Source organism: Oryctolagus cuniculus, chromosome 3 (genome assembly GCF_051225735.1).
Source record: "Oryctolagus cuniculus isolate XC-2025 breed Fujian yellow rabbit chromosome 3, ASM5122573v1, whole genome shotgun sequence".
In the NCBI taxonomy this organism is placed as follows: domain Eukaryota; kingdom Metazoa; phylum Chordata; class Mammalia; order Lagomorpha; family Leporidae; genus Oryctolagus; species Oryctolagus cuniculus.
This window is the reverse complement of record NC_142869.1, coordinates 170602386-170625775: the sequence shown is the minus strand read 5'-3', so window position 1 is coordinate 170625775 and position 23390 is coordinate 170602386. Positions and strand designations below refer to the sequence as shown.

General features: G+C 45.7%; 1 protein-coding gene across 11 annotated transcripts in view; it reads right to left on the bottom strand.

Moving 5' to 3' along the window:
- The window catches only part of CALD1 (caldesmon 1), a 192202-nt gene that overhangs the window by 79815 nt on the left and 88997 nt on the right, over positions 1–23390 (bottom strand).

Here is a 23390-nt window from a genome sequence, read left to right as displayed (position 1 = left end):
CTACGGATGGGACCAGCTTTCTGTCGAATGGGAAGAACGACTCAGGTCTGCGCAATGTAGGACTGAGATGATTCTTTCGGTAAATAGCAGGAGAAGCCGTGGTTTCGCCCACGGAGAGCCCCCTCTCAGGGGCTCCACAGACAAGGATACTGACCACAGAACACGGAAGTGACCCATCCCATGCGTGGACTGAACCGCTGCTCTTGTACTGCCCTTAAAGCAGTTAACTCGGCTGAACTGCTCTCTTCATCCCAACCCAGACAATTCTGGTTGTTCTCTTGCCTGAACACTAAGCTGCCATCGAAGTCACAGTTTGATGAAGCTTAAGGAACTTCAAAGTGAATTATCTCTATATAGCACCATGTGTGTATACGCTTAAATATCCGTCTCACTGTATAATCTTGCAGTATATTTTGACTACTGTGCATATGAGGATTTAAATACTCACTGACTTTATTGCTCCAAAGCTGAGATAGAAGTATGTACTGGCCGGCGCCGTGGCTCACTAGGCTAATCCTCCGCCTAGCGGTGCCGGCACACCGGGTTCTAGTCCCAGTCGGGGCGCCGGATTCTGTCCCGGTTGCCCCTCTTCCAGGCCAGCTCTCTGCTGTGGCCCGGGAAGGCAGTGGAGTGCTTGGGCCCTGCACCCCATGGGAGACCAGGAGAAGCACCTGGCTCCTGCCTTCAGATCAGCGTGGTGTGCCGGCCGCAGCGCGCCAGCCGTGGTGGCCATTGGAGGGTGAACCAACGGCAAAAGGAAGACCTTTCTCTCTGTCTCTCTCTCTCTCACTGTCCACTCTGCCTGTCCAAAAAAAAAAAAAAAAAAAAAAAAAAAAAAAAAGAAGCATGCACTGAAATGTTCCTGCTTCCCTTTCTACCAAATTTTGCCCAGTGCATTTTTTCCCTTCCATTAGTTAGAGAATTCAGTGGTATCCTGTGGTAGGCAGAATACTATTTCCCCTAAAGGTGTTCAAATCTTTTTAAAAATTATTTTATTTATTTAAAAGTCAGAGTTACATAGAGAGAAAAGGAAAGGCACACAGAGAGAGAGAGAGAGAGAGAGAGAGGTCTTCCATCCGATGGTTCACTCCCCAAATGACTGCAACAGCCAGAGCTGAGCTGATCCAAAGCCAGGAGCCAGGAGCCTCCTCCAGGTCTCCCATGTGGGTGCAGGGGCCCAAGGACTTGGGTCATCCACTACTGCTTTCTCAGGCCATAGCAGAGAGCTGGATCAGAAGAGGAGCAGCTGGGACTCGAACCAGCGCCCATACGGGATGCCGGAGCTGCAGGCTGGGGCTTTAACCCACTGCGCTACAGCGCCAGCCCCGGATGTTCAAATCTTAATCTCTAGAACTCGATAATACAAGGGAACTTCAAAAAGCTCATAGGGAAATGGCACTAAAAGATAAGTTGATTTTGGTGCAAAAATGGAAATGCATGCACAATTTTTTCATAATGTGCGTTTCCACGAGCTTTCTGAAGACCCCTTGTCTGTCACCTTCCACGGCAAAAGTGGCTTTTCAGCCATGATGATACCGAAGGTGTGGAAACAAGGAGCCAGGTGTGCCGAATCTAATCACACAGGTCTTCGCAACGAGAGAACCCCGCCTGCCTGAGGTCGCAGCATACTGGAAGCAGAAGGGTCAGCAGAGGCACCAGCCCTGGCTTTGAAGGTGGGTGGAGGGGACCAAGAGCCCAGGCAGGGGGCAGCTTCCGGAAGCTGGGAAAGGAAATGGATTCTTCCCCTGAGCCTGCAGAACAGAATCCAGTCCGGAGGCACCTTGGCATCAGCCCGGTGAGACCGTGGGGCACGGCTACAGGGCTGCACAGAGCACGGCCGTGTGGTTTGGAAGCTTTAGTGTGGTGGGGACGGAAGACGGATCGATTGCTCTGAGACTCATTTCCCCTGGGAAACAAAGAGCCCCTTCCGACTCCCTCCTCTCCACGCTCTCCACTCTGCTGCAGGTCTGAGGTGGCAAGAAGCATTTTGGCATATCCAGGATTGCATATCCATCAAATGGTATGCAATAGGAAAAAACCCTGTGGAAGTTCTCTCTCTCTCTCTCTCTCTCTCTCTCTCTCTCTCTCTTTCATACACAACACACACACACACACCCCTAAGCTCTGTGGAGGAGAGATGCTGGGAATCTGCTGAGACACACATCAGCAGGGAATAGGGAGACTACAAGGCCAAGGTCGGACAGATGTGATGTGGCGAGAAGAAGGTGGGTAACAAGTGCATCAGGAGCTCGGGGCAGGGCTGGGGTGGGCAAGAGCTTCCAGGCAGTCCTCCGAGGGTCAGTGGCTAGGGCTGGTGAGGCGAGAGGAGAGAGATCAGGGAGAACACACTGAAAGGTGACCTGTGAACCGCATCCAGTTCCCCTGAAGACCCCAGGCTGCCACGCGTGGAGAGCCTGAGCTGCCCGCAGTCCAGCTTCCGCTCCTGGTCTCTGCGCACCGAGCCAAGGACCAGCCCCCAGCACCAGCACCGTGAACAGCTGGGCTGGCCACCCTGCAGCAGGACGGGAGGTATCACAGGTTAAATATTTCAGGACTCTGACGAGGGAAAGTGAAAGTCTGAGCCACTCTCCAGTGACTCATAGCATCCTTCAGTTCTGGACCCTCTCTTGTTTAACTTTTCATCAAAGAGATCTGGACTGGGAAGGCTTGGGGGAGGTCAGTGCAACAGAGAGGAACAGCTCCCACCACAGGGTGGTCCTTTATTAATAAAATATGATTTTTAAAAATAACTTCACTTCACGGAGGCAGGAGACTGGACCAGATGATCTGTTCCAGACGTTAGAGCCGGCAATGGTTGTTTAGGAACAGCTTCTACCTTGGAGCAATTCCCTGGGGGAAGAGGGAGGTCTGTGGAAGGGCTGTATACACTGAAGACACACACGCATGCACACACATGTGCCTGCACATGCTAAACCCCCCACGCATGTGCATCTACATAGCAGCATACACACAGAGAAGCACACACAGCCACACAGCCATTCGCTTCCTACACAGACTCATCTAAACCCAAGGGAAAGGTAGAAGTTCAAGTAGCTTAAAGCAGAGTTTTGAAAAGGCTCTTGGAGGAGAATTTTTTTTTTTATGAAGACATTCAGACTCTACTCTCTTAGAGCTAGTCAACAAACCTTGCCGGGACAGCGGCTCACCAAGGAGTGGGCAAGAATGGAGGGCAAAGGGTTGATGGCAACTCTGCAGGCAGAAGGCCCGTCCTCCCTTCCACTGGCCCCTGGCATCTCACCCCGCCCCCACGGCATTGAACATCTCCCCTGAACTGCCCCTGTTGCTGCTTTTTAACAGATCTTCCTCAGCAGACTTCTCACGAAACACTCCCCACCCTGTGTCTTGCTTTAGGAGTACGTGGTGGGCTGGATGCAGGCGTGGAGGAACAGGCACACTGCGAGGCAAAGTCGTGCTTACCACTCTCCCTAGACTTCCCCCGTGTGGCTCCCCGCTTTTCACCAGAGTCCTTGTGGACGGCTGATACAATTTTTTTAATTTTATTTATTTATTTGAGAGGCAGAGTGACAGACAGGGGGGCAGAGAGAGAGAGGGAGAGAGAGAAAGACAGACAGAGGTCTTCTATCTGCTGGTTCACTCCCTAGATGCCTGCAGTGGCTGGAGCTGAGCCAAACTGAAGCCAGGAACCAGGAGCTTCTTCTGGGTCTCCCACAAGGGTATAGGGGCCCAAGCACTTGGGCCATCTTCTACTGCTTTACCAGGCCACAGCAGAGAGCTGGACCGGAAGAGGAGCAGCCAGGACTTGAAGCATCCTTATGGGATGCCGGCGCCTCAGGCAGGGGCTTAGCCCACTGCGCCACAGCGCCAGCCCGGCTGATACAATCTTGGTAGCTTTGCCTCACCTGTCCCGAGGCTATGACGTGGACTCCAGTTGCCACTCTTACTGCAATCGTAATAATGGCCACATAGTTTCGTCCCATTATGTTTTTTTTTTCCCCTACGCCTCTTAGCACTATTTGAATATTTCCTACAAACAAGTCATTGCACTTGTGCTGTGGGAGTTCCAAATACAAAAGAGCAGTCTCAAAGGGAGATAAGATAGAGGTACAGAAATTTTAAAAATATACAAGACGGAAAATGAACATTCCCCTGAAAGCAGTAAAGTCAAAGCATCACTTATTCTTTAAAAAATGGCATCTTATGGTTAAAGTGACCGTGTTTAATCACTCTTATGTTCAATGCATTCTGCTATTGGAACTAGACTTCCTGTTTCTGAAACAGAAACACACTTATCTCTGTTAGGGCCACAGGTATTAAGTCATCCTGTAATCTCTCGTCTTTTCTAGGCTAGACGCCAATGCGTATTTTCCATCCTTTTAATATGAGCCCGAAATACAGCTCTTCAAATGAGAAACCAAAATTGGACATAATAAAGGCTTGACCAAGGCCGAATGTGCCTGGGTGAAGTCCCAGTGCCGCCTGCCACGTTCCTGTTAATACATGCTAACATCATGTTCACATTGAGAATAGCATCTCTTACAGAAATCATTCATTCATTTTGGGGCCAAATCTGGTTTTGTCCTCCTCTAGACTTGTTGTATTTCCAGCCTGTATAGATGTTTTTGGTATTGCCTGTCCCTAATAGAGTGAACTTCATGCTGTTTCCAGGGGCCCGTTTTTCACCTCTTTCAGGATATCCTGTATTATATTTTTCTCACCTAAAGTCCTAGTAACTTAAATAGGAAACCAAGGCAAGCAATGTCTGGTCTCACAGAGGGAGAACAGGATCTTTCAATAGCTTAGAAGTCCAATAATCTGTTCTGAGACAAAGTAAGAGTTCAAGGTTCCAGCCTGCACTAACAGGATGTCCATTTCTGCCTCCCCTAATGAGACCTTGAACTCCTTGAGGAGGGCCTTGACTCTGTCCTGCTCGCTCTGTGACCCACCCTCTCACTCTAGTTAGCATAGTGCCTCACACAGAGTCTGCCTTCTGTGTGTGCCTTACATACATGCATTCGTGCATGTGGCTTCCTAAAGAGGAAATACTGACCTGGATTAAGTTGAATTTTTTTTTCTGTGATTAAGTCAAAATGGGAGGATAAGCGGTGTGCGTGGTGGTCTGGTCTCAAGTTGTGGCCATCATTGGGACGGAGGTACGTCCGGGCTTGCAGGACAGAGGGCAGAGGCAGATGATTTGCATGGGAGCTGGGGAGGTTGCTTGCTCTCTCCTGTCTTATAACTGGCCCTTAGCCCCGCCCCAGGGCAGTGTGCTTGTACCCTGAGGGGCGGGCTGCAGAGGGGTGCTGGAGCTGTCTCCCCAAAGTCTTGCTTGGGCCCTTGCTTCCACTAGGCCCCGCTCGGGTGCCCGAGTGACAAAGGGAAGCAGGACAGTGCAGAGGGCCATGATCCCTGCTTCTCTCCCTGCTGCTATGGTTTGGGAATTCTGGAAGACTAAAGAGAACACAGGGCAGGGGCCCAAGTACTTGGGCCATCTTCTGTGCACCTTCCCAGGTGCCTTAGCAGGGAGCTGGATCAGAAGTGGGGCAGCCAGGACTTGAACCAGCGCTCCAATATGAGATGCTGGTGTCACACACACACACACACACACACACACACACACAGTGGCTCATCCTGCGGCGGCACGTTGAAGTAGCTGTTCTCCTGAATCCATTTGTGTCTGATTCATACACTTGGGAGCTAATTCTTTCAACGCTTTCTCCCTTTTCTGCCACTTGCATCTGCTCCCAGCCCATGGGGACACCCTCAGTGCCACCAGAATAGGCACTTGGTTCAAGGAGGAAGCAGGATGGGAGAATGGGAGTGACACATCATTTCCCTCCGTCTTGATGTTTCTGTATTTTCCATACGGAATGTTCCCTTACTGGGAGAAGACTGCTCCAAAGCAGGGGATTCTCCCCCTCCCCAGGCCAAACGTTCAGTCCCAGCTTCGCCCCGCCAGCTCTTCCCCTGGAGCATACCCTGACCCTTAGCTTCGCCCCTGCCAGCGGTCTCACACCCACCGGGCGCTGCCCCTAGCATCTGACTGATGCACAGGGTGAGGATTCCTTGCACCTGCCACGCCTTGCCTGATATTTCTTGATGCCGCCCACCTCCACCTGACGGCCATTCCGTCTCTCTTTGTCTAGAACACCTTCTCTTTTCTTCTCTGAATTCTAGTGATTCTTTAAGAACTCTATGAAGTCTTCCTAGGTTCGATTTCTTTTTTTTTTAAAGATGTATTTATTTATTTGAAAGTCAGAGTTACACAGAGAGAGAAGAGGCAGAGAGAGAGAGAGAGAGAGAGAGAGAGGTCTTCCATCCGATGGTTCACTCCCCAATTGCTGCAAAGGCTAGAGTTGTGCCCATCCGAAGCCAGGAGCCAGGAGCTTCTTCTGGGTCTCCCACGCAGGTGCAGGGGCCCAAGGATTTGGTGCCATCCTCCACTGCTTTCCCAGGCCATAGCAGAGAGCTGGATCGGAAGTGGAGCAGCCGGGTCTCGAACCAGTGCCCATATGGGATTCTGGTACTTCAGACCAGGCGTTAACCTGCTGGGCCACATTTCTCTGTAATTTATCATCATAGGGGAACAAACCAGAAACATGGAATCCACTCCTGTTTGCAAGTTTCTGAGAAATAACGATGTAACGGCTGAGTCAGCCCCTCCACTAACTTGCTGCAAGGCTCCCATCTTGTGTTTCAACTCTTTAGCAACCATTATTTAGTTCTGCTAGCCAAGCCCCTTTTTGGAATCTGGGGTTTTTAACCAACTGGACTATTTTTTTTTTCCTGGATAGAAAAGTTTCTCTTATAAAGATCTAAATTTCTCCTGCCTTCAGCTTGATACACAACTTTAAAGCAATCATGCATTGCTTGCAAATACTCTTAACAACAGTTTCTCGAACAAAGGGTTTCTGATTCAGGTCTACAAAAAGCCTGTCCTATTCTCAATGAAATTCGTATTAATATCTACTTTACCTAATTCTAGAAAAGAAGTGTGTGAAGGAAGAATATGACTTCTACCAATGGGAGACTGAATCTGGGCCATAGCAGTATATTTTAGAATGCAGATTTGATGTACATGGGTACAATTAAGCTGTGGTGGGCGTTATGAAATTGTCACAGGAACTCTAAGGCTGTTTTCCTAGTGCCAAAGGGCCCATCTTCGGAGGAAATGTGTGAGTTCATAAGTCACAGAATTCCCGGTCAGTATCACTCAAGTTCAAAATATCAAAATATTTCCCTAACAGTAAATTTATTTGCTAGTGTCCACTCTATGCATCTGGATATTAAATTTACAGATGGCTTTTATAGCTGGAATCAAATCCAGATTCTTTCCAGTGATACCTTAAAAGGTCTTAAAAAGTTTTTTGGAGAGGGTGGGGGGGGTCATACTTGGATTAAAGCATATTTGTTCCTATTGCTAAGGAAATGGTCCATTAAGTATTATGGCTAGTTTGAGTGTCACACTTATTATTTATACTGCACAAGTGACACTTTGATAGGCACTATCCTCTTTTATAGGGACTCATGAATCAGCACAATGATGGTATCTATAGATAGAGATACACACATGGACATGCACAGGTTCTTATTTATTCATTGTTCTTGTGTATATACTTTTTCTTACCAAATATAACCATTTTGCTGGCAAGGATATTTCTTAACATTTCTTTTGCACGGCATACAGCCTAGTCATATAGCAGACGGCTGGTAAGTGCTTGTCATTTGCTCTCTGGGTTAAAGAGCGACAACAGCAGAGTAGACAGGCTGCACCAAGAAGACCAACTGGCTGCACAGAGTGCATAAAGCATTTTTGGAGTCTTCATCATGGTACAGAATCCAAAAGCTCGGGACCGGCGCAGTGGCGTAGTGGGTAAAGCCTCCGCCTGCAGTGCTGGCATTCCATATGGGCGCTGGTTCAAGTCCTGGCTGCTCCACTTCCAATCCAGCTCCCTGCTATGGCCTGGGACAGCAGAAGATGGCCCAAGTCCTTGGGCCCCTGCACCCGCATGGGAGACCCAGAAGAAGCTCCTGGCTCCTGGCTTCAGATCGGCACAGCTCTGGCCGTTGCGGCCAATTGGGGAGTGAACCAGGGGATGGAAGACCTCTCTCTTTCTCTGCCTCTCCTTCTCTCTCTGTGTAACTCTGACTTTCAAATAAATAAATAAAATCTTAAAAAAAAAAAAAAAAAAAGGAATCCAGAAGCTCTGTTGTGTCGGAATCTGGATCTAGGGAGTTCCAGAGTGGACAGGTCTCAAGGAGACTGACTGACCCCGAGATGCAAGCCAATAAACTACGACCTCCCTCTCCCATGCCTGGGAAGCTCTCAGTCCCCAACCAGGGCACCTCCCATTGCCCAAGCCAGAAAGTGAGATTGCTGGGGCTCACAGAACCCTCTTCCTGAGTGTGGATTCAGGGAGGGGAAATCTCCACGTCGGATATTTCACTCAAGCCACGCGAGACTTTAGAAGACTCCTCTCCTTTGCACAGAAGACTTCCCAGGCCGCACGACCAATCCAGCCCTGAGAGTCAAGGTCCGACTCATTTGGATGCTCCTAGAGACCTAGTGCCGAGCCGGGTCTTGGATGTGGCATGCAGGCAGGCCTGTTCCCCAGGCCCATTCCTCCCTGGGACTTGATAGTATCGGAGATTACAGTTACACTCTACTGGCTTAAATCTGGGAGACTTCATGCAGTTTGACCCTCAGGTGATGAATTTATTAGACGTGCTCTTTTGTAAAACCCTTGAGTGTCTTTCTGGTGGCAGCCTGAGACAGGGCATTGGCAACGGACTAGAAGAAGAAAGCTTTTCAGCTTTGGGAAGTTATTTTACTTTGAAGTTATTGAGCAATGAAATCAAACTTTTATTAGGATATACATAGAAAAAGCAAAGGGATGGAACTAGATTTTTTTTTTAAGGGAGAACATTTAATTTTAAAAGTCATATTTATTTTTATCATTGAAAAGCCAGGAGCCACCTGGAAAGACTTTTAATAAGACTTTATGAAAACAACACAGAAAAGAAAATAGAAGATAATTTTTTAAAAATAGCAGTCGCTTCAAATTTGAAAGCCAATGACTTGAAGTATGAATTCAACTTTCTGAAATATGTTGCAAAGTGGCGAGGGCTGAAGTAATCCGAGATTCTCCTAGGTATTTTAGAATCCAGAGTCTTTCTAGGATAATTTCAAATTATCTTTCCTTCTGACTTTTTCTCAGTGGCTTGAAGAATTAAAGATAAAAGAAAAAATCAAGAGATCTAGTTCTTCCAGGTCCACATGTTTATAGTGTTCCAATTCATTAATTTTTAAAATTATCACTTTTATATGAACAAATTAATTAAAGGGAATATTTTCATAATGAAGAAATTCAATTTATAAATGTCCTCCCTCCACCTTGGAAACAGAACTTTTTGAGACGCATGAACTATTTATAAAAACAAAGTGGTCTGCTTTACTGAAAAAAAAAAATTAGGCTCTCATTTCCTGCTTAAAAAATCGTGGGTTCTACCAGATTGTTTTATTCTTTTTCTTTTTCTTGGCCCATTAGACATACCAATACTGAAAACAACGTATCACTCAGAATCTAAACTTTAGATTCAACTTGTATGTTAAACACCATGTATTTCAGAAAGAGTGTTGATAAATACTAACTTGAGTTGGCCCTACCACTTGTCAACTTCTACCCATTCCCCTGAGATTAACTGAAGGATTTTACTCTTCCTAAACACATACTTGGTCTTTCACTAGAGAAAGTTTTGGCTATAGTTTGCTCACTACTGAGCCTCTGAGGGTTTGATGAACCCTGTGATTTGATGATAATCTGAATTTACAACACACATACTAATTACAAATAATTCTAAGGGCTTGAGTACTAGAGCAAGTAGGTCAACCAAAGGAAATTGACTCATATTAATCTCATTTGCCTCCATATTGCAACAAGATATGCATATGTGATCAAAATTATGGGATGGACGACTTAGTAAGCAGAAAAATACCCAACATGAATTTCTTCACATCTCTAGAGAAGAAGATATGGAGTCAAAATTCCAGTGGTTGGAAGCATCAGTCAGGGAGTGATGGAACCCAGGAAAGACAATGACGGTGCCAGTGCTCAGAGGACACACAAAGGTAGCTAACACATCGCAAATTTGCAAAGTTCTGCCTGGATACAGACATAAGAATTGAAGTATCTGTTCTCATTCGACATTGCATGCTGATCTTTGGGGAAATGAGAGAGATGTCGTTTCTGGTCTAGAACTGCTTTCACTTCAGTGGAGAAAGCAGACACGGGAACAAATAAATACAGAAAACAGCTGATAATACTATACACGGGAAGGGCTTTGGGGGACCCACGGTGAGACACCCAATGTCTGGGAGGGTTCTTCCCAGAGAATAGCTGTTGGGGCGAGTAAGAGTTCCCCCAGGGAAGCTTTGGAGGAGCAGCCGGTGGTGTGGGAGGAGTAGAGTCTACACCTGTGACCGTCTACCAGTTTGGAAGCAAAACCAGACAACTAAGAGACCAAGAGCAGGGTTCCCTGGGTCAGTACAGTGTAATCTCATTCGGACTGGGCTAAGCCATCACCTTACATCTTTCACATTTCCCCCATTCTCAAGTAGAGGGAGAGAGATGATGAAATGGCTGTGTTTCTTCTCATCACCAATCAGGTCCTACGCCCTCGCCACAGGTGACAGGCTCTTGGGAGAGTGATGCATAATGTTTCCTAGCATTTGCCGTGTGTCTGATTTTTGAAAGCTTGAAATGCCAGAGGGCCACGCAAGCAGCGCAAGGTGGCAGAGTAAGAAGTGTGAAAAGCCCTTTGAAACAGTCTATGATGGAACCTAGGACTCCACGTATAGCTACAAAGAAATGAATCTGACTTAAGGAAATCATGCAGACAAAGACTTGTCATGTGCATCGCCCGATATGCCTTTGATGGCATTTTTCTATCGCTCACTTAATTTTCTCAGCTACCCTGGGAAGTGTTAGCATTTCATTTTAGATGAGGAAGCCCAGAGCTACTGAACCTTTCACAGTGTCCTTTCTTTTAGCCTCCATCTAAAAATTACTTTTAAAAATTAGTTAATTTATTTGAGAGGTGGCAGGGTAAGGGCAGGGCAAGGTAGGGTTCACATGGGCTGGTTCACTTCTCAAATGCTTGCAATGGTAGGGACTGGGCTGGGGGCACTCAATCCAGGAATCCCACAAGGGAGGCAGAGACTTAATTACTTGAGACGATCTTGCTGGCTCCTAGGGTCTGCATTACCAGAAGCTGCCATCAGGAGGAGGCAGGATTCCAACTTAGGCACCTGCTATGCGATGCAGGCATCTTCATCACTGGGCTAAATGCCTGTCCCTAGCCTCTCCCTGGACCTCTTTTTGAAGATTAGATATCATTAGTTCAGCTCTACCACTGCTTCTTCAACAATACCACAATGAGACAAAAATTTATATTCGTGCACCCATGATGTGAGGCACTTAGGAACTAAAGGACTGGAGAATTTCTATCCTGTTTCAGCCCTGAGCTTTACAAAAACGTCATTGTGTTCAGTTTAAAAACCTCTGAGCATATGTAGCAATAATAATTCCTGGGTAACCAGGATACATTACGAGGATGTTGCTTTGGAGGAAATAACATATATTTGGAATGCCTGGAGTTCATGGTTTAGTGCACAGAGTTAAAGGCTCTTAAAAAGGAATAGCAGAGAGAGAGGCATCAAGTATCACTTCTTCCTACATCATAATTTTGGTCCAAGGCCCCTCAATAGTTATTCCTTTTTCATCATCTTCATCAAGAAAGGAGAAACAACGAGGGAATATTAGATCCCCAACATGGGCCCTTGTTTAAAAAAAAAAAACAAAAACTCAGGATTTACACAACAGTTTGATTAGAGAAACAGAAGAGTTGTTCAAGGAAGGAGTGGGCAGAGGTATACATCAACCGTAGCTGCCAATAGTGCCTTAGGAAAGATGCAGTATAATTATACCTGATGATGCTTCTTGTCTTTGAATTAGCGTGATAACCCATCATCTCATCCTGCTCGGCTGTTCACTCACTTCCTGCCCAGTTATTTTCCATATTAGTCTCCTGAGTTCCCTCGAAAAACTGGCCAACAGTGTGGGAATCAGAAATGGGTTGACTGCTGTTATTCTAAGCAGGCGGAGGGCAGCCACCAGCTCCTGAAATAAAGGACCCTTTCATTCCCGAGTTGCTGGTTCTGGCTCTGGGAGTTATCTCGCTTTCCTTTCAAGAGTCCCATGAAGTGTCCCGGTGGACAGTCAGAACCAGGCTAGCCTTAGAAAAATAAAAAGAACGTATTGCGCAGTCTTCGGAAGGCTGTCAGTTGGAGTCCTGAGTGCTACAGGCAAATGGAAGCCAGTGAAGATGTGACACGGGATAGTCCCTGTCACCCACCATGGAAAATATGCGCGTCGGAAGAATTTCCTTTTCTAAACAACGTGGGGTTTAAAATACACTCTCTGGAGACTCTCCTGAATGTACAGGCTTATGGCTGCTATTTATAGGGGCTGATGTGTACTTGACCAAGATTTTTATTCCAACAAAGGAGCTGTATGTGGTGTGTGTTATTAAAATGGAAAATAAACCCTCCCAATTGGTACTGATCTCAAGTGCAATGTCAGATCTCACTAATCTCAGGTAACTGAAGGGAGGCTGGTATAAATGTCAAAGCATTCTAAAAGAAATTCTGTCTTGAAAAATATTCCAGTATACCTGGTAACTTCTACCAGGCTACCAAAACATTAGCAGCTTGATTTCTTTTTTTTTTTTTAATGAACACATAAAAATGATTTATGATCAGCAAATTAAGCTTCTAAATATAAGTGAATATTTCTAAAGGTATTTAAAGAGTTTTAAAAAGTTGTACTGGCCAGTGTTTAAAAGCGAAGCCATGGAATATAGCTTACATATTTGAGATGTTAATCAAACCTTTTATTTATAAATAGATTGAAGTTGTGCCTCACTCCAGTCCCAGAACACATGATTCAAGATTCATAAACAGAGGCTTCCCGGTCAACGCATAGCTGCAATAGATTCTAGAATATTCTGCAGTCCCTTCTGTGTGCTTTTCCATCTGGGCAAATGCGAGTCACATCTCTCACATCTGCTGATCAATGATGAAAGCAAAGGGCAAAAGAGAGTCAACATAGAGTCGCTAGCCTTCGGGACATCTTTATTTTCTTTGGCTGAGAACTCCTTGCTTGTAGGGCTGTGTATTTCTCTCAGGTTCCCGGCTTCCCTGGGCATGAAGGCTCCTTTGGTCCTGTGTGTTTAGAAAGGCAAGCTTCTTGCCCCCTCAGGGAAGTGGGCTCTCATTAACACCTCCATCCGAGAGCCTAGAGAGATTCTTTGCAAAGCCCTGCTTGGCTGGGTCCTTGGAAAAGCTAAACTCAGGTTACCCTGTTTAGAATTCTGTTTGCATAGAAATAAACTACCAGGACGCTGTTAACCTGGGTGAGTGGAGAGGTGAAGGGAGGGGCCTGGGCGGAGTATTGGAAATGTTCTAGATCTCAAGTGAGTCCTGGACTGTGTGAATTTATGGGGTGAGCATTACAATGGTTTAGGACGTTTGTGTGTGTGATATAGTGTTATTTTGTAGTTGTCAATTTTATTCATAATGAAAATGGAGAAAATCTGTTATTTAAATTATACAAATTATTTTGTAAAAATCTGGCCTACAACTTTCCTTCTATATAGTATACGCAGTATTAATATACAGTCTTGCTACTGAGAGATTTCTAGTTGCTGCTTTAATGGCATTGAAATGTTAGATTATGCAATATGGAAAAATTATCATTTCACAAGGCAAAAATATTTAAAATTCTGAGCACCTATCCATATAGATGTATAATTGAGATAAAGGCCTTGATACGTTACCAGACTATCCTGTATTTTTGTCTTGATTTCAAACCATTAGTGAAAATGAAAAAAACACAGAGATAGATTTTCTTTCCCTTATGCAGATCATCATATCCATAACCTGACTGCTGAAACAGATCTGAACCAGCAGGAAATAGACACCCAGTTGTCTGATGACGAGGGGTTCTGCCTCACGTTCAGTGATACCCGGGAGGCCAGCTTTCCTGGGAGCCGACCCAGGGAAGGCTCTTCCGACCGCCCCTTCCTTACCATGCATGGCCTCCAGCGAGCAGAAAAGCAGCAACAGATCACAGCGATCAAGAGGAACTGTGTTTACCACGGGCCTTATAATCTGCGCGACATCTTGGGGAAGAAGACGGCTTCAATGGCCACTTTTCAGATAACAACCCGGGCTCAGTGAGGCTAGGTGGTGTTGCTTGGTAACCCGGCTGTGATTTGAACCCAAGTCCCTGTAACTCTGGATCCTACTCGCTGGAAGGCTCGTGTCTGTGTCCCACTCCAGTCTTCCCCATCCTCCCGCAGGATCGTAGCCATAAAGGTGAAATACGTATTCCTCTGCAAGGAATCGAATCGCAATCTTGATTTTTCACAGACAAATCTTTTGATGAGATTGAATTGCTACAATGAAGCTGGTAAGGATGGAGAAATCCTATACACTAGTTTAGCTCCGTAATTAAGCTTTCTTTTCAGAAAGTATGCCAACGCAACGTCTGCCAAGTAAAAGACTTCCAAAATTGACAGAAAATAGGATTGTAGTTGCAAAATCACCCCTTTCTGTCCTTCTCGACTCAGATGGCAAAGTTTAATTTCCAAATCCTAACAACAAGCTGTTTTAATTCAACCTATCCAATTATCTCTGCCTTTCGCTTTGCTCATTGTAAAGTCATCTGACCCATTCTCCTCCTACTTAGAAATATTATCCACAAGCGGTTTTTAAATGTAAAAAACGCTCCACCTTGTGGTATACATTCTTTCCCCAAAATCACACTCTGGAAGTATGTCCCGCTTTCCTGATGACTAGCTGTGGCCTTCTTCACAGATGGCAAAATTAGGGTCGCTTCATTTATCCAGGGGCCCACCGATGCAGGCAGCCTCTGCCTCATCCTATCTGAGTGACCAGGAGGGATCAGCTGCCCTAGTTTCAAATTTCTTTATATGTGGCATAAAGCTTTTGAAATTCACCAGATGCGGGATTCTTGGTCCTCCAGGCGGCCGGTGGAGGGAGGCCTACAACGCCACTGAAAATCAGCCACGTGGTGTATGTGCGTGCTGGCATCCTTGGAAGAGCGGCCGCAGCTCCCATTAGCACCTCCGGGGACCGTGTGGTCCAGCGCTGGCAAGTGCAGCACCGCCTTGCAGAGGACAGTCTGCAAAGTCAGTGAGGGACTTAAGGAGAGCTGAGGGGTGAGGTGCTGAGCCCCTGGCCTAAGGGTGCAACACAGCATCATTGAGAGAAATCCAGCGAAAAGTCTATGCCGCCAACGTGCAAAACCTGATCTTCTCTACGTCCTTTTTTTTTTTTTTTTTCTATGAAATAGGGAACACATGAGAGATGTTTGTGGGCAAACAAAGCAATGACTGTGTCTACACCTGTGAGTAAGCAAGGAACAGTTCCACTCGGCCCTGGGGGTCTTTACTTAGTCTGCTGCCACATGACCACTTTGAATGCTTTCTCCCCTTCTTGGCGCGATGTTTTCCCATTAGAGGTGCAAGACCTTCAGCCAACAAAACCAACCAAAATCTGAAAAGTTCTACTTGCTTGATTTGTGACACTGGAAAAGTTTTCCTACTTGGGGTGGGCAGGCAGGACCAGGCTGTGCTCCCTAGCTGTCTGAACCTGGCTTTGTTGCTTAAACTTTCAAATTCATGATTCCTCGACGGTAAAATGGAGTCAATGATATCCAGGTCGTTGGGGTTGTAGTGCCGATTGAATGAGATCGTGCATAGAAAGTGCATCGCCTAGAACCTGGCTTGTGGCTGACACTGAACAAGTCAGAATTCCTTCCCTTCTTCGTATTAGACGAAAATGTGGACTTTTGCGCTAGAGAATTATTTTTGTTAAACGGTTTGAACTTTAAAGTGGAGTTGAGTGATAGTTCAGATACGATCTTTAAAATAAAGGACATATCATGTTACCTTAGAAACTTAACCACATGTTTGTATTATGTGATTCTGATACCCTCATATAGCCAATGTATCGGTATAGTAGGCATAGATGTAGCAAGCCAAAAGATCTAATTCTTTCCTAACCTCAATAAAATAGCCAGTATCAAATTCAGTGAAGGATGCACAGTGACTGAGCTGACAAAGGTAGAAAATTAAAATTCAGCAACACTTTATTTTGTAACAAAGGCTTATCAAAAACATTAATATGAATTTAATAACAATACCTAACACTCACTGAGCACATACTATGTGCCAGTCATTGTACTGATTTCTCTACATGGATCAACCAGCTCCATCCTTATGATGACTTTGAGAGGGGAATATAATTATCTCTGTGTATGTAGATAAAGAAATAGAAGCAAGAGATAAGTAAATTGTCATAGGGTAATCCAACTAGCAGCTGTCAGAGTCAGGATTTGAACCCAAATCTGTCAGATTTATCACCCACACTCTTCACTGCCTCATCATCCTACCTTTTTCCAGATGGTCAAGGATTGATAAATTATAGACGTCACATATAAAGAAAAGTTGTCACTACTTTGAGATGTAAGTACATTACTGGCTCCTAGATATGCTGCATTTTTTTTTCCAGCTAAAAAACAAATTATGGATCAGCATGTGATCCATTTAAGAATCTAGATTTTTCAACTGTCTGGTACCAAAAATCTAGGTACAATCATAGAATGAGAACCACTTTGGATAGCTCCTCAACTATTGATGCTCCAGAGGAATTGTTAGGTTCGTGGAAACTGGTCAGAGTATACCATCATCACCTACAAGCGGACAGCAGTAACAGCTGAGTGAGCCCCAGAGGGAGGACATGCATGAGTATTTGTATTGGTATCTTTTTTTTTTTTTTTTTTTTGACAGGCAGAGTGGACAGTGAGAGAGAGAGACAGAGAGAAAGGTCTTCCTTTGCCGTTGGTGACCCTGCAATGGGCGCTTCTCCTGGTCTCCCTGGGGTGCAGGGCCCAAGCACTTGGGCCATCCTCCACTGCACTCCCAGGCCACAGCAGAGAGCTGGCCTGGAAGAGGGGTAACCAGGACAGAATCCGGCGCCCCGACCGGGACTAGAACCTGGTGTGCCGGCGCCACAAGGCAGAGGATTAGCCTACTGAGCCGCGGCGCCGGCCTGTATTGGTATCTTTATGCGACTGCACACACAGAACTAAAGACCCCTTTGGTAGGGATTAGCCACCTCATCCTGCCCAGGCCCTTATATTCAAGTTGGACTCAAGCTAAACAATGCCAAGCAGATACTTAAAAATATTTTGAATTTAAAAGTAAAAATATTGGATTGCAAATCCTAACCTCTGTGCTTTGTGTGTGTTTTTTGTTTTTGTGCTTCCTGGAGTGATCAATTTTCTGAGAACTGAGGGGAAATTTTGAGTAAATGTAGCTACTTTAATGATTTAGACAGTTTCAAAGTTAAATTGCATTTAACTTCCTAATGAAAATTAATGTTTGATTTTTAAAATTTAAAAATTGCAATTGAATAAATTTTTATGTAAAACGTTCACACTCTTGACTTTGAATACGTGTTTTTAAGTGTGCGTGTGTGTTGTATAATTGTTGATTGGCCACACTCTCAAATCCTGCAAGTGTCAGTGGTACAGTGCTAGTAGGGGACTTCACGGACCCAGTGGATTTTTTTAAGTTGCTTGTTTTTCTAGTGTAGTAAAAATATTTACTTTCAAAGGTCTCATCACCAGGACACTTCAGAGGCACATAAAAATGTATGAATGATGACAGCAGCAAGAGTGTTTTCATTCCTTCTATTTATGGCTGTGAGCCTCTGAATCTGATAACGGCTCTACAATGGAGGCCTTTCTTCCCATCATCAAGGGGAGCTCCCACTGGGTGTGGAAAGCACGCACTGGGAAGGCAGTGGGTTCACCTCTTAGGGGGGCAGAGAGCCGCTTGCTGTGCGCATCTACCTAAGACTCCCTTACAGATACAAACAGCACCTCGGGTTTCATGGCAGATACACAAAAGCCGCAGACCCAATTGTAAAAGAGCCCAGCTTGGACTGGTGTCAGCTCTCCTGGCTAAGACAACAGAGGCCTTCCTCAGACCTCGATACCCCACCCCACCCCACCCCACCCCAGAGCTCTCCACTCAGTAGCAAACTCCTGCTCCTCATCTTGCCTGGCACAGCCTCTGGGATGTGCAAAACCAAAGCCTTCCCATTTTAATTATTTTCCTGTTGTGGTCTACAGAATAAAATTAGGTAGTGAGAATTAATGGTGATGTTCATTGAATGGTCATTAGATGATCCGCACTGTGTTAATTCTTTCACACACTGTCTCTTTACATCCCCACAAAACCCAAATGGAGTGGGTCGTTTTATTTCTTATTTCACAGAGGAGGAAACAGGAGAGTTTAATGAGACCTAGTAAGCGGCAGGGTGGGCGCTGACAGCCCAGCTTTTGCCCATGCTGCTAAGCTCACCATTGTGCGTCTCCCTGTTCCTTCATTCACATGGAAAACACATATTCCATCCAACGTACCTACTGCTGGTGCTGTGACTGATCCCTATGTATCAGACACATATAAACGGTCTAGTACGCTTGGCACTTGTTGAGTAGGAAAAGAGCTGGGTTTGACCCCTTTGAAAATGTCTTCCCTTCCCCTACGAGAAGTATGCACTCCTTGATGATACAAACACACGTGCATATATAATCCAGAGCAGATAGACTGACACCACGCATGGAAAGAGAGACGGAAACAGATCAATCGCTTGCTGATGAAGATGCACCTGACCCAGGGGAAAGCGTACGAAGGTGTGCTGAGAAATACAGAGACCAGGGTCGCGTGAGACGGCCACACAAAGGGAGGAAGAAGGCATCTACGGAATTCTTTATTCCCACAGGATGGGTGTAGACCAACCAGCAATACTAACTTTTTAATCTATTTGTTTGTTCAAATAGGCAATTGATTAAAACATGCAGCTTAACTTGTATACAAATAAATTGTTTTGTTTAGAAACAATGCGTGAAGAATTTTCACTTATTACCTGCACATTGTATTCTGCTTACTACACAATGTTCTTCTTCCCTTTTGGCCAACATTGTTCTACAGTGACTATCAACACAGGATATGAGTTTTTGCCCATCAGGACACAATCTCTACTGTGGACCACTGGTTCCTATGGTTTGGTGTAGGATCTTGCACTTTATAGATATTCACCTTTCTTTTTTATTTGATAATGAAATGAACTACCTTCATTTTAAGCAATCTAAAAACTGCATCTCAAGAACTCAGAGCTGGGAAGCCCGACGGAGGATAAAGACAGGTGAAGAACATAAATGTTACAGGGACTCAGGGGCAAGACGAGAAGGGAAGTTTGCAGTCCAAGTTGTTGGAAAGCTTAGATAATTTGAAATGGACAGGCTTACAACCCTCACAATGAGTTATGTGTCCAACAGGGTCTCAGGAAAGAATACAATGTGGTGAGCCAAAGCTCACGCCAGGCATACGAAAGCTGGCCTGACACAGGGCATGCAGTTGGCTTTTCAAAATGGTCTTTGAAAAGGTCTGTTTCTGAGGGGTAAGATGTGAATCTGGTTTACTTTAACTTGTGGTTGTAACATCTGGTGAGACAACAAGTTTTAAATTATTTATCATTGCAAAGTAGAACTGTGCCTGCTAATCAAATTCAATAACAGCTAATTAAAATAACAGGGTATTTTTATTTGGAAAGCCTTTGTGGGTAAGGAAAGTCAATGAACTTTCTCATCTCTGTGGTGTCTCTTCCCCTACACTGTCTGAGGAGCGCAATGTAGAAAGGGCACAGTCATCTTTCATAGAGATCAGCCAGTACCAGGGATAGATACTCCATTTGAGGATATAAAAATGTAGTTTCTTCACCAGTATTTGGTCTTCCACAGGTGGCGAAGCATTAAGCACACTCTTTTCCAGTTCAGTGTCCAAAACAGAGCTTGTAGCAGAACCGATGCCCAATAAAAATATGTTGAGGATAGTGAATGAATCGCAGCTCTAAGCCTTAAAGCCAGTCTATTTGCACTAATTTACTCCTCTGTCACTCCAGATTTGGGATGAATTTGTCTTTGCAGTTCCCTAAATCCAAAAGATAATTAGGTCTTCTGTAGTCTGGTCCCAATTATACTGCATAGGGCCATGGAATTACTTCTTCCAAAATGGAAACTTGTCTAATTGTTTATTTGGCTTTAAATAAAGTAATAGTAATCACTGTAGAAAACATTAGGCCACACCAAAAGCATAACAATATTAAAAATGACCACCAATTCCCCAGAGAAAACACCCACTCGTGTTACAGAGGAGGAAACCAAGGTCTAGAGCTGAAGGAAGAGGGACTCGGCCGGAGCCTCACGTGCCCTTTGTCTTCGCGTCAAAACCATGATTTTAGATGGCCTTTGGTTTCTGGTTCTGGCCATCTGTTTCCCGTACACACCCTGCATTTTCCCATTAAAGTTGGCTGGATCCTAAAGCCTGCCCTTCACTCTTCCCACAAATGTCAGATTTTAAAAAATCCTGAAGGGTGGACATCAACTTACCAAATACCAGAATAACAGAATTAGGAGGTTCAACTAGAAACATGAAAAGGTAAACTCAATATAGGTATATAGAAGTACTTAAGTATTTTTCTTAGAAAGAAGGGAGGGAGGAAAAGAGAGAAAGGAAGGGAAGGAAACACAGAATACAAGAACCCCAAGGGATTAATACACAGAGAAATATAAGATTAGGATCCATCTGTATGCATTTTAAGTTATTCATGGTATCTAACTAAATTCATTGTACATATTCCTTTTAAGACTGACATTAAAAAAAAAAAGGCAAGTCCTCACATACAAAATAAGAAACTACAGGGGACAAACCACGTAGATGTGTACTTAATTTTTAGGCCGAGTCCTGGATTTTAAAAAACCTGATTTATTCACTCTACTGTATGACTGACTGACTACAGCAGGTAGTTTTTTGTTTGTTTGTTTGTTTGTTTGTTTGACAGGCAGAGTGGACAGTGAGAGAGAGAGACAGAGAGAAAGGTCTTCCTTTGCCGTTGGTTCACCCTCCAATGGCCGCCGTGGCCGGTGCGCTGCAGCCGGCACACCACGCTGATCTGATGGCAGGAGCCAAGTGCTTCTCCTGGTCTCCCATGGGGTGCAGGGCTCAAGCACTTGGGCCATCCTCCACTGCACTCCCGGGCCACAGCAGAGAGCTGGCCTGGAAGAGGAGCAACCGGTACAGAATCCGGCACCCCGACCGGGACTAGAACCTGGTGTGCCGGCACCGCTAGGCGGAGGATTAGCCTAGTGAGCCGCGGCACCAGCCTACAGCAGGTAGTTCTGTCACTCCTCTTGCACTATTTCCCTAATTCCCTCTTCATTTAGAAAGCAAAGCCAAAGACACCCATTTCACCTGGTGCCCAATGTCCACGCGCTCATTCCTGGGCCGACTCTACTAGGCTTGCCCCTCAATCTCGCCTCATCTGGTTTCTGGTCCTGCTACACTTTGCAGGAAGCATGCAAAGGCAGATCCTGTGTCTGTTTATTTATCACCAATACTTTCCCCATTCCTAGACTGAAGCCCAGTTCTGTACTGAGCAAGGGTGTTTTGTAGACTGTCAGAACTCGAGGTCAGATAGCACAGCCTTGGGAAGAGTAAGAAGTGTGCTCAACAGCGCCCACCACTGCTCACAAGACTCCAGCGTCTACTGGGTCCCCAGCGCTCCCTGCCTCTCCCCTCTCTCCCTGGTACTTGTGCCTCCTCTGAGGGTTTCCATTCTGGCTTTATGACTTCCTGCTCTTTTTCCACTTGTCTTCTTGTGAACATTACTTTGGTTTTTATACTACCCCACCATACTGAGTGTGCCCAAATTTAACTCCCAATAATAATTTCTCTTCTTTTGTAAGCAAAAAAATTTCCCATTTCTAAGTGCTTGGGGTGATCTGCATTTGGTTGTCATTTCTGCCTGAGATTAAACCCTGCTTCCTTGGCCACGCGAGCACGAATCCCTTCCAGCTTCCCCGTGGGGAACAATGGGTACACCTTCCTTCCAACTCCTTAGACCTTTATTCTTTGGAATTGTCTTTGAGTTTTCCCTCCCCTAAGAGCTTTGCTAACTCTTCCTCTACAAAGACTCTCATCCCTGCTCTGTTTTCATTTCTGTAGTCACCGCCCGGATTCAAGCCTTCATGAACGTATTGGTCAGTGCCAATTCTCCTGGAGTTGATATCCCCAAATTCTAGTGCATGAATAGCCATAGTTATCTAGTTATCAACAGATAGCTCTCTCCCACAAACTTTCTTTTCTTTTCTTTTTTTTTGGACAGGCAGAGTGGATAGTGAGAGAGAGAGAGACAGAGAGAAAGGTCTTCCTTTGCCGTTGGTTCACCCTCCAATGGCCCCAGCGGCCGGCGCACTATGGCTGGCGCACCGCGCTGATCCGATGGCAGGAGCCAGGTGCTTCTCCTGGTCTCCCATGGGGTGCAGGGCCCAAGCTCTTGGGCCATCCTCCACTGCACTCCTGGGCCACAGCAGAGAGCTGGCCTGGAAGAGGGGCAACCGGGACAGAATCAGGCACCCCGACTGGGACTAGAACCAGGTGTGCCGGCACTGCAAGGCGGAGGATTAGCCTAGTGAGCCGCAGCCAAACTTTTACCACACGTAACTGCCCTGTCTCGTCTCCCTCTATTCCTTTTATGTCAAACAGAAGCCCCCAAGATGTGCAAGACAAGGCCCTTCACCTCCAGCACACAGCAGGTCTCTCCTACCAGGATCCTTGCTCCCTCCCCTGAGCTGTTGCTGTCTTTCCCTCACCTGCAAGGCCTCCCCCACCTTTGTTCTCCATCTCCATCATCCCGTTCTCTATGGTTTACCTCCTCAAGGAGCTTTTTCTTACGTCTCCATCTCATGATGACGCCTGCCTTTCCTTCTCTGGGCACCAGTGTTAAGCTCTGGCTGTGTTGTTAGGCTGTTTTCTGACTTGTTTAGTGATGCTAGTTAACAATAATAGTAATAGCTAGCACTCACAGAAAGCCTAGTATGTGCCGGGTACTGGGCTAAGCTGTAGACAAAGTTCCCTGCTCGTGGCCACACAGTTCATCAAGTGGCAGAGCTAGGATCTGCACCCACAGAGCACAGGCGCTGTTCATGGTGCCACGTGTGTACGCATAGGGGTTCCACGCATGGCAGCCCACTCTAGCCAGGTTAGTCCAAGAGAGTCATTTCGCCGGGTTCTTCCACATTCTGCATGCAAATATGTAGGAGACAAGGCCCTGACCTTTCCTTAAGTCTCCAGTGTCACACTGCAGGATCGCCAAGAGCTCACCTTGCGATCTCACAGCTAAGCACTGGGACTGTTGG